The sequence below is a fragment of the Octopus sinensis genome, linkage group LG19 (genome assembly GCF_006345805.1).
Source record: "Octopus sinensis linkage group LG19, ASM634580v1, whole genome shotgun sequence".
Taxonomy (NCBI): domain Eukaryota; kingdom Metazoa; phylum Mollusca; class Cephalopoda; order Octopoda; family Octopodidae; genus Octopus; species Octopus sinensis.
This window is the reverse complement of record NC_043015.1, coordinates 10,013,439-10,025,938: the sequence shown is the minus strand read 5'-3', so window position 1 is coordinate 10,025,938 and position 12,500 is coordinate 10,013,439. Positions and strand designations below refer to the sequence as shown.

General features: G+C 34.8%; 1 long non-coding RNA gene across 1 annotated transcript in view; it reads right to left on the bottom strand.

Moving 5' to 3' along the window:
- LOC118767153 overlaps window positions 1-12,500 on the bottom strand; it is a 25,588-nt gene that overhangs the window by 6,088 nt on the left and 7,000 nt on the right. The window contains exons 2-3 of the long non-coding RNA XR_005003054.1: window positions 8,767-8,775; window positions 6,276-6,283 (exon numbers count right to left, since the gene is read on the bottom strand). This is a non-coding gene — a long non-coding RNA (uncharacterized LOC118767153). The remainder of the gene's footprint in view (window positions 1-6,275; window positions 6,284-8,766; window positions 8,776-12,500) is intronic.

Genomic DNA, 12,500 nt, shown 5'->3' with positions numbered 1-12,500 from the left:
TCTGTCATATGAACGGATTTTCTGCAGTTTTTAATTTCGTAATTAAGGCATATTTGTGCTGTCTTCAAGGGTTTTAATTTAAATATTGTCGCTTTAGCGTTTTTATCGAGGCCCAACTAGATATATCGCAATGTCGTCAGCAATCCTTTTCTTATTATAGCTCAATGGCATTCCATTTTTGCCAGATTTCATGGAAAATTAAAATCATATGTGTAAAAGACGTAATTGATTGATTCGTTGCATATTCTCTAGATCTTTCGTGTCACTTAACAGCTTATTTCAGTGAACGGCTATGAAGCAATATAAAGCTTTTGATAGGGAATCGCTTCGTAAAATGCCTCATTTTCTTTCACTGGCATCAGCGTTTGCAGTATTTGCCTCTGAATTCAATGTTAGAGTTTTAATTTCAGAGCTTTACAATATTTAATAGAAAACCACTAATAACCGTAGCGATATTGTGGATCTCCCAATATTTCTCAATGTATTTATAGTGTAAGATCTTCGTGGCTTTTTATTCAAATCATGCAATGGAAATTTTATTGTATCATTCACGACAGTTCTCTACCATCATTTTATTGATAAAAAGCCGATTTTTACACCCTTACAAGATTCTTTTACAAACCTTTTTAGCAATATGATCTCAACCATCGTAAAAATATCAATGTATTCAGTAATAATGGTTATAAAGTTTTATTAGACTCATAACATTTGGGCAGTAAGTTATTATTGGCCAAGGAGGGATTTTATCCTAGGGTCAGGTATGCAGGTTTCTGACAAATAGTTTAATCACACATCAGAACTTGGGTAAGCATTAAGTCAGAAATGATGTCTCTTTCAGTTGATTTCCATTTGCTCTATTTTTTCATTGCAGTTCTAAATTATATATATCTGAGATATTTTTGTCATATTTTCGCTTTGATATGTTCAGAATCTTTGCCTTGAAGAGGAATCCGGGCTAAGTCATGACTGTGTTCTGGATTCCACCAGATTGATTTCCGAAATTTTTCTACTTTCTCCTCGTTGGATGCGTCTTCAAAATTAATTTAATTTTTTTTTGTAGGAGATTTTAAGTATCTATAAATGCATAGAGCTATTTTTGAAGTGATTCTCTGTTTTTTCTCTCTCTTAGGTTATATACTATTTTCTGCTCTGGCTTAGATCATTTCTTCCACTTTCTTTCGATTATTTTTATTTCAGTACCGCATGTTCTCTTTTTCAGTTTCTTAGATTTTAGGACTATATTATTTTCTTTGCCCTTGATAAGCTTGAGTTTTTTTAACATCGGTGTTCTGCCATTCCTAATTTTTACTTGTCATGCTGGATTCATTCTCTACATGTTCAACTTTTGTTTTCATTTGTTTTGTTTTTTTCATTGAATACTTCTCCGTATAGTGATTATTGAAACTGCGCTAGAAACTGGAAAATTTAGTGAGGTAAAAACTACTTCAATTTCACTCAAGATTGGTAACATGTCTGAAGTGGAGAGATATTTTGCAGTATTATTTACTGAAGCATTTTGACGAACGTCTTCTTGTACACGCTGTGGGGTTCCCATATTAATTTACAAAATTTCGTTACGATAGTACTGCGAATATCAGCCAAATAATTGTCATCAGGATTTAGTCTATTGATAGATTTCTTCCTCCAGTTAAAATATATCCGTTCTCTATAAGAACTGCGCTATGGAAAGCACACTATGGTATTATACACATTTAGAATATTCATGTTTTATGCAAGACCTTTTTCCTGCAGTATCTGATAAAGATGATGTGCATGGAGGAACATTGAAATTAACGTCTTTATGGGGGCCTTCATTCCTGCGTTTTGGAAAGTGACTCTTTTCGACCCCGAATTACCTAGAATCTGAGAGAATCACGTTCCTTGTATTTGAGGGCGACAAATAATACACTATGCATTTTCATCACGGTGAAATTCCTGTATGTATGAGTATTGCTTAATTTTGATGATGGTGATATTGATGATGATGATGATGATGATGATGATGATGATGATGATGATGATGATGATGATGATGATGATGATGATGATGATGATGGTGATGATGATGATAATGATGAGGATGATGATGATGATGATGACGATGATGATGATGATGATGATGATGATATTAATAATAACAATAAAAATGAAATTGGATGAGAGGCAGCGATTTGGCAGAATTGTTAGCGCGCATAATAAAATGGTTATCTCCATTGCATTCATTTTACCGTGAATCACTTATGTGCCTATAAGAGAAATTATTATTATTATTATTATTATTATTATTATTATTATTATTATTCTATGTTTGACTTTTGCTTTATATTTGTACAAGTTGGCTCCAAGTCTCACCCAGAGACCTCAAGAGACAACAGGGTTGGAAGTTCATGTTGTTGTTATGCCTAGTGTGCCATATATTTGGGGGGTGGGGATGTTGTACTAATGAATGTCTAAAAAAAAAGTTTTTTTTTTTTTTTTTTTTAAACCGAAAATTATGGTTGTTTTAAACCTTGAGGTTACATAGAGAGTATTTTGCGTAGGATATGAGCAGTTCCCATGAGCACTATCTTTTGAACTTCTGCCATTTTTGGGTTTCCTGGTATCTGAGTTAGGTAGCTATCAGCCCCTTTTGCTATCATTCCCAGGGCACCTATGACAACAGGTATTGTTTTAGTCTTCAGCTTCCACATTTTGCTGATTTCTATTTCAAGATCTTTATATTTGCTCAGTTTTTGGTAGGTCCTGACAGATACGTTTATATCGATTGGGACAGTCATATCAATGAGGAGGCATGTTCTTTGTTTGAAGTCTTTCAATATGATGTCTGGCCTATTTGCATCTATCTTCCTGTCAGTTTGAATGGTGAAGTTCCAGAGGAGTGAGATGTGGTCATTTTCAAGCACTGGGGGTGGTTTGTGTTCCCACCAGTTTTTTTCATGGGGCAAATCCAGGTTTTTACAGATTACCCAGTGAATATATTGTGCAGCTCTATCGTGCCTGTTGAGATACTCTGTAGGCGCTAGAAGACTGCACTTGGAGACCACATGGTCAATGGTTTCATTTTGTTGCTTGCATACACGACACGTTGGACTGCTTCTGATCTTTAATATGTTGGCCTGGTAGTTTCTTGTTGGTAGGCATTGATCTTGAGCTGCTATGATAAACCCCTCTGTTTCAGATTTTAAGCCAGAGGCCATTAGCCATTGATGGGTCAGGGCTTTGTCGATATCTGCATTATTCGCTCTCTTTGGGTATTTGCCGTAGAGAGGTTTTCCTTGCCATTTATTATTCAGAATATCTAAGGCCGCAGTTTTGGCACGGGTTTTCATGCGCCTAGCTTTTTCTGTGCTTGTTTCTTGTATATCTATCTCTAATTCCGAAATTGGTTGTATTCGGAATTCACTTAGATATTCCTTTGCCTGTTTTGTGACTGAGTATGATGCTTTCTTGTTTTCATGTTTTGAGACAAGTTTTAACATCCAGTCCACAGAGTTTTTCAGGTAGGTGTCTAGGCCAATTGTAGCAATCTTCATTGTTATTGCCAGTTGCAAAAGACCACGGCCTCCCTCTTTTCTTGGCAGATAGAGTCGTTCTGTATCTGCCTTAGGGTGGTGCATTCTATGCATTGTCAACAGTTTCCTTATTTTTCTGTCGAGCTGACATATTTCAGTAATTGACCAGTTAACAATATTGAAACTGTAAGTCACGACTGGTATAGCTAATGCATTGATTGCTTCGATCCTGTTTCTTGCATTCAGCTCTGTCTTGAGTATTGCTCTCACTCTTCGATAGCATTCTCTCCTGATCCTTTCCTTCATCTCTGAATGCCTTATTCCGTTCCCTTCAATTACCCTAGGTACTTGTAGCTCTCCGCTGGGTCTAGTTCTTTTATGACATTCTGTTGGTCAAGGTTAACGTTAGATGTTTCTGTCATTTTTCCTTTGATAAAGGTAGCCTTTGCACATTTATCGAGGCCGAATTGCATTCTGATGTCGTCACTGAATTGTTTGACTATCGCTAGTAAGCCTTGAGTTGTTGTTCATTTTTGCAAAAAGCTTTAAATCATCCATGTAAACGAGATGATTTATATTTTTATCAAACATTTTATACCTGTACTGCGCGTCATTGAGCAGCTTTGAGAGAGGTATTAAGGATAAACAAAAGAGGAGTGGTGACAGTGAGTCACCCTGGAAAATGCCTCACGAAACTTTTACATCACCAGCATTTAGGGATTCACTGTCAATGTTCAGAGTTAGTGTGGTTCTCCATGATCTCATACTTACAGTCAAGAAGTTTCGCAGAGTTGGTGCCATCTTATACATTTCAAGGCATTTCCTAATCCAGCTGTGGTAGGCTATCAAAAGCCTTTTTATAGTCTATCCAAGCTATTGATAAGTTTTTGTGTCGTTTGTGACAATCTTCTAAGATCATCTTATGGATGAGTAGTTGGTCTTTACAGCCGTAGGATCCACGTTTACATCATTTCTGTTCATTATGGAATATGCTGCTGTCTGTTAAAAAACTATAGATATATTCCGTCAGGACAGATGTTAGAGTTTTGTACATAGTTGTTAAGCAGGTTATGGGTCTATAGTTTTTTGGTTCATTTGTTTCTTCACTTTTTGGAAGCAGGAATGTTAACCCATTAACTAGCCAAGGAGGCATCCTACTAGGGTGTTGCAGAACATCATTGTACAGTTCTGTTAGCAGTTCATGGCTCTCTGGGAAGGCATTCAGCCAGAAGTTAGTAATTTTATCCTTTCCTGGAGACTTCCATTTGCTTGACCTCCTGAGAGCAGATCTTATATCTTCTACCTTGACACCCTCCCACTTTTGCTCTTCTAAGGGGTCCAGTTCTGTGGATATTCTGTCAATCCAGGGGGCCTTTTCGTTGTGTGTTTTTTCTTCTGCCCAGATTTTATTCCAAAATCTCTGCACTTCTTCTTTTGATGGTACAGACCCTGCAGTAAACGCTGTTTTTCCTATCTTCCTGTAAAAATTCTTGGTGTTATTTTTGAACATGTTGTTGTCCTTGAAAAATCTAACACGCTTTTCATACCTCGCTATGCGGGTAGCTTTGGCAGATACCTTTTGTTTGATGGTTTCTATGGTGGCATCAATATCAAGTATAGTTTTCATATTGTATTTTTTCAGTAATTTTGGGGTTTTTGTAGGTTTGGTAGTCTTGTGAGCCTTAAGGTTTTCCAAATATTCAATGTCAGATCTAAATACTTTAATTTGTTGTTGCAGACGCTCTTGCCAAGAAAGCTTTTTGTGGGACTGTTGCCGTTTTCTAATCTTTACACCACATAGGATCGTTGAGATTTTCGCGGATGCATAGTATAGGTGGTTGAGGTTTGTGATATCAACATCATTAACTGAAATTATATCCTTAAGTGCAAGCCGGATTTTACCAATTATTTTCATGTTTTGGTTAGAGTTGCGGATTTTAGGAAGTGTATCACGCTCATCCATGCTGGTTTCTTTAATTTTCAGCCATTCAATCATGATTTGATTTTTTAGCTCATGTAGTTCTGTTGGGTCAATATTTGTGTGACTTTCTTTATCTATTTGATGCTCATCTGTCTTAGTGTTTATGATTGGTTCAGGGCGTATTTCACTTTGCCTATCACTTATACTAACTCTTTCAATCCTCTCTTCGTTTTTATCCGCCCTGGGCTGGTCTATAATCATTTCCTCTGTATTATCTTCTCTAGCTGCAGCTTCGTTCATTTTATCCGATATTGCTTGTGTAACCTGATCAATCTCTACTTCAGTCAGTAATTTCTTTTTTATAATGTTTCTTCTAACATTGGCAAGCTTGTTACTGTCTATGTAGGGTCTTACTTCAGGGTGTTTCTGTCTCCAGTTTAAGTATGCTTGTACAGTGCTAGATTTATCTGTGGGGAAATATATGGCATGGTAGAAGGCCTCGAGAACTTCTTTATTATCTTCCCTAGACCATTTTTCCTTCTTTTTCTTTTGATTATTTGGTGATGAGCATGGATGGCCATCTGTTGGAATATTCCGGTTGTGGGGTTCGTCCAGCTCCTGTGTGTTGGGAAGATTTGATCCAGTAACTGATTTTTCAATCAGGATTTGGTTCAATTTTCGGGTACGTGGTCTTTTGTAATCCGCGCAATGACCAATGCGGTTTATTGTTTGATTTGTTGACCTTGAAGCATGACGAGCATCCATTCTTATATTAGGAGATGGATCTGTCAGTTTAGGGTTCACTACATGTAAGCATTGCTCATAGCGCCGCTTCTTAAGACTAGCAGATCTATATTCGTCTGTATTTTTTTGTTGATAGTTTTATCTCCGGATTTTTTTTTTTTCCTCCTTCCTCCTTCCTTTCTTCAAGGCTTACTGTGTCTGTATTAGTTCGAAATAATGAGAATAAAATACGGAGAAGGAAACGAAAAGAAAGGGAAAACGACGGGATCTGTCAGTTATTATTGTTATTACTATCATCTTCACCACCATCACCATCATCAGCAACATCACCATCACCATCATCATCTTCAATGTGTAGCCACAGCCACCATCAACACTCCATTGTGTTCGAGAATGAGTGGTTAAAGAATTCATGTTCTTCGGGTCTATAAATAGCCACGGTAGATGGTGGAGACAAAGGACGTTAATGGTCAGTAAAAGGTCAAACCTGTTTACGTTTATTTATTTATTTTTTTTTTTTTTTTTTTCCCCGTTCTCTTTTCTTCTTCACCACATGCATATGTATATGTATATATATGTATATTCACTCACACATATTATCTGATGTTTTCGTCGAAGATTTTTTTTTTCTTTTTTTTAAATAACTTTCTGAGTTCAATGTTATGTATATATTTTTAAATTTCTGAATTCAGTTGTATGTATATAGTAGTAGGTGCTTAATTCCATAACTTTTTATCGTGCATTTAATTGTGTTGTTACAATAAAAGGTAATTTAAAAGGCAATTTTACACATTCTTATAGTCATGAGAGACGACTAAATGTAAATGTTCACACAGAATTGGAGATATTTATGTTTCTAATTTTTCTTGTTAGGTGTACGTTTGTATGAGCTGTAGATATGTAAGTTTTTTTTTTTTACTTATTTTGAGGGTAATTCAAATTACTTACAGAAAACAGTAGATCTTCCAGTTTTCTACAGTTGACCTGTTGGGTTCGCTGTTGCCAGTTCAGAGCATCGTAAAAATAGGTCCATCCTCTGTCACGTCCAGCCGCCTTATTATTATTATTATTATTATTATTATTATTATTATTATTATTATTATATTATTATTATTATTATTATTCTCATTATTATTATTATTATTATCATCATCATCATTATTATTATCATTATTATTATTGTTGTTGTTGTTGATGTAGCTGTTCTTGTTATAATTATAATAATTATTATTATTACACTCATTATGATATTTTTGAGTTGAGTTGAATTTATTCATTAATAATAACAATACCTACAGCTAAGATCAGTTCTATGTAAGTGAATGACTTGAGGTAAAGAAATTTACTGCCTCACGTTTGAATACATTTGGGTTTATTATATTTGTTTACAGGAACATGAACTAATATAAAACTTCCGAATTTCATATGTCAAATATTTTAACAAACAATACACATATTTATTTTCTAAAGTAATAACTTTTTATAGGAAAAACTATGATTTAATTATTAATCCTCGTGAAGTTTGAAGACAGCTAAGTTTTGATTGAGACATATTTAGAAAATCGCATTTATGTCAAGTTTAACAATTCCATCAAAAATTAATATTCACTCTTTGAATAGTATTTGTCAAAATTGTCATAAACCAAAGTTTTATTACATACAACTTACTTTCATAACGCATAAGTTAACATAGGCATCAAACTTAAACAAAATATCGTAAAAACAAAGTAAAATGAATAGTTGAAGATATTTCTTATAGTTTTAAAGTTTCGAATTCTATAGTAATTGTTAAGTCATTTCGACTCATTTAACATACAATGTACGTGAAAAATGCAGACAGAGAGAGCATGAAAATAATTCAATTAATTATATTTAATTTATTATCAATGTTATTTAATCGTATAATAATTATACTTTTGAAAACACTGAAACAGAAAATATGATGTACAACTCCATTGTCTTTTATATGAATTACGTTTCATCTGAATCATTAATCAAATATATAGTTGAGGTGACACCAGACAATAACACTACTTTATTCAAACTGATTTTAAATAACTATTCTTGAACTTGTAACAGTAAATACTTTCGTCATTATAATACACAACTAGGACAACTGATTTTAAATACGCGATTCAGTCGTATAATGAAATGAAATCCCTGCTGCATGTTTTAGGTAGTCTAGAGAAATTCTTTCCGTTTGCAAACCCAAGAATGCTTCTCACTCCATGCTTAACGGTCTAGAGCCTCGTACAAATACAATATTGGTTTGTCCGGAAGTTCATGTCGATTTTTAAACGAAAGAAAAAGGTCAATAAATACATGCGATGATCAACCACATATGGACCATTTTGTTGCGCAATGCGTCTCCATCTTTCCTTAAACTTGAAAATACCCTCTTCTCACAGTTGAGGTGGTTTATTGGCAAAGAATTCATCAAGGTATATTTTTACGTCATCAAAAGAATTGACATTTTTACCATTAAGACTATTCTGCAGAGACCTGAATATGTGGAAATATCTGGTGAATATAGAGGGTGGAGTAACACATCCCAGCCGAGCTGCAGCAATTAACACGGTTTCTAGGAACATAAACCTTCTTCCACGGTGTTCTAAATGGAGGTGTAGTCAAATCCTATTTTATGAACTCAAACATTTTCTAAAATAATTCGAAAAGCTACTATAAATCGTCACTAACTTTCCGGAAAACCCAATATTTGAAGATTCAATGAACAATTAATTGAAGAATCGATGTCTTCTATATTCTTATCCTGATATTCAGATGTCAGTGTTAATTTAAATATAGATTTTAATACATATATCATAAAATCTGAACGGACCTAAAAGCAAATCAGATTTGATCTATAAGACTGTAATTTTAGCTTTTATATATATAAGAGTGGCTGTGTGGTTAGTAGCTTCCTTACTAACCACATGGTCCCGGGTTTAGTCCCACTGCGTGGCATCTTGGGCAAATGTCTTCTACTATAGCCTCGGGCCGACCAAAGCCTTGTGAGTGGATTTGGTAGACGGAAACTGAAAGAAGCCCGTCGTATATATGTATATATATATATGTGCGTGTGTGTGTTTGTGTGTATACGTTTGTGCGTCTGTGTTTTCCCCCCCCCCCAACATCGATTGACAGCCGATGCTGGTGTGTATACGTCCCCGTTACTTAGTAGTTCGGCAAAAGAGACCTATAGAATAAGTACTAGGCTTACAAAGAATAAGTCCTGGAGTCGATTTGCTCGACTAAAATGCGAAGCTCTAGCATGGCCGCAGTCAAATGACTGAAACAAGTAAAAAAGTAAAGAGTAAAGTTATATATATATACATATACTTATACTCAACCACATATTTTAGTATCAGGGAGCTCAGACACAACTATCACACCGATCAATACACTCTGCAATCTAGATCGTTCCATTCTAAAACCATCTCCATCCGTTCCACGTTATCGTTGTTCTGTCTTTGGTTACTTATACGTGATCCAGATTTCATTTCACCCATTTTCTGTTATGAGTGACTGCGTCACAATAATGTGCGTAAATTTTGTAATTTTCATTGCCTGGTCATTATCGACAATTCGCATCCCAGCCTAATGTTCCAGGAAGGACTCATTCATTGTATTTTTGCAGAGGGCCACGTTTTGACAGACCTATAACTTTTACATAAGATATCCGTTTGCCCACCAGCAACTGAGGGAAATAAATACTTTCCTAGAAATATATCATCATAAATACATATTAATTTAATCTTCGACAACCTCTAATCTCATAGTCAATAAACTGTTATATATGTGCTGTTATATATAAATGTACTAACGAGTAAAACAGTACGATTATTGTATAAGTATTTCTACTTGAAACTTAGCTACACATATCAGTATATACGCCTATATACATATATATATATCTGGTAGAATCGTTAGCACCCCGGGCGAAATGCGTAGCCGTATTTCGTCTACCGCTACGTCCTGGGTTCAAATTCCGCCGAGGTCGACTTAGCCTTTCATCCTCTCGGGGTCGATAAATTAAGTACCAGTTGCGCATTGGGGTCGATATAATCGACTTAATCCGTTTGTCTGTCCTTGTTTGTCCCCTCTGTGTTTAGCCCCTTGTGGGTAGTAAAGAAATATATATATATGTATGTATATATATATACATTTATATTTATCTTCATTTTTATTTATATATACATACATACACGCACACACGTATATATATGTATGTGGATATCTGACACTAGATCTATAAATATATATATATATTGAGAACAGGTACCCAGTACTTAAACATATAAAGATTTATTTTGAGCCATATTGTTGAGAATTGTTGCTGTTGGCGGATAATATGGAGAGTTTAAAATTACAGCCACTTGACCAATAAACATCGCCACTTGAACACCAGTACAATTCAATCCATACTGCTACACACACATGTACTCACTAATTCTCAACACCCTTTCTGTACGCTATAGAAAACTTGCTTCTCATCAAAAATTTTACCGTTGTATCCTCTGTTTTGCCTATACCTCATGAAACGGTACAACACATTATTATACTTCATATTTTCTCTACACCTCAATATATCATATATCTGTATATACACAGGAATTGGACAGAGAACATGTGCATAAGACATGTTCATAAATACTACCTTTACATACGCATAAAAATGGCACAGTCGCTTACTATAAAACTCTCTAGATATGCCCCAAATAATATTCAATAACACAATTTACACACTCGAACAGCACACTCGTAAACAATGCGAATATGTACACTTCTCTTACGAATTAAGTATTTAAAACTTCTATAATGCTTCCTTACATATCATGTGTGTGTGTACTTGTGTATGCAAAGGAATGCGTGTGAATGTATCAAGATATTCGAATGAGTATTATGTGTGTGTATATTAGTGACATTATGGGTGGTCCTCGAATGATATACCTATTCTTTTTCAATCAGTCTTGCGTAGAAACACAACAGTTTATACTGCTTTTCTACGCACCTAAGTGCAGCATATGTATTGAATTTAACAAACCTAGACCTGCATCTCCATGTTTAAATCCTCCTTTTTGTGTTCGTTACTCTCCTCCTTTTTTTCCATCATTTTCATATATATATTTGGCTATTCATTCCTGTCATATAAACTTTTTTATCATCATGGCCAGTCAAAATTCGGAGAGAAGATATTTATGAAACAATTATGCTTCCTTTCTTTTAACTCTCTCTTTTCTCTTTTACTCTTTTACTTGTTTCAGTCATTTGACTGCGGCCATGCTGGAGCACCGCCTTTAGTCGACCAAATCGACCCCGGGACTTATTCTTTGTAAGCCCAGTACTTATTCTATCGGTCTCTTTTTCCAAACCGCTAAGTGACGGGGACGTAAACACACCAGCATCGGTTGTCAAGCGATGCTAGGGGGAAAACACACACCCAAACACATACACATACACACACACATATATATATATACATATATCCGACAGGCTTCTTTCAGTTTCCATCTACCAAATCCACTCACAAGGCATTGGTAGGCCCAGGGATATAGCAGAAGACACTTGCCCAAGATGCCACGCAGTGGGACTGAACCCGGAACCATGTGGTTGGTTAGCAAGCTACTTACAACACAGTCACTTTTCTTTTTTATTTCCTTGCATTTCCTTCATTTTATAGTAACGTTTTTCTCAACTTGTATTTACCTACTGACAACGCTTCATTAATATTCTCCATATATGGTAATTGTAGTGACTGTCACAAGCGAGATCTGCTAAACATATTTATTGTCTGTGAATATAAAGAAACTAATTACTATTTATACTTTGGTGATTTAACCTGACATGATATGTTTTGAAGCGTTGTCTGTTCTATGTGTAACAGTAAAATTATATATATATATATATATATATATATAATATATATATATATATATATATTTGTATTTCGTTTTTAGATTTGGCTTGCAAGATTCTTTATATGAGTTCGTGTGAAGCATATTCTGTTGTGTCTGGGGAGAGTCATTTTCTTTCTGTTCCTTAGAATGTAACACACTCACCGGTAAAATTTCCAATTATTTCATTTTTTTTCCTAAAATTTTTCTTTGCTTCTTGCAACCTTTTCAATGGTCTTCACTCTGGCTCTCTCTCTTTCTTTCTCTCTCTATACAAATGAATATATACATACATATATATACATAAATGTATATATATATATATATAACATATCATACACATATATATGTATGTATACATATGTGTATGTTTATATATATATGTGTGTGTGTATATATATGTATATATATATATATTATATATATATA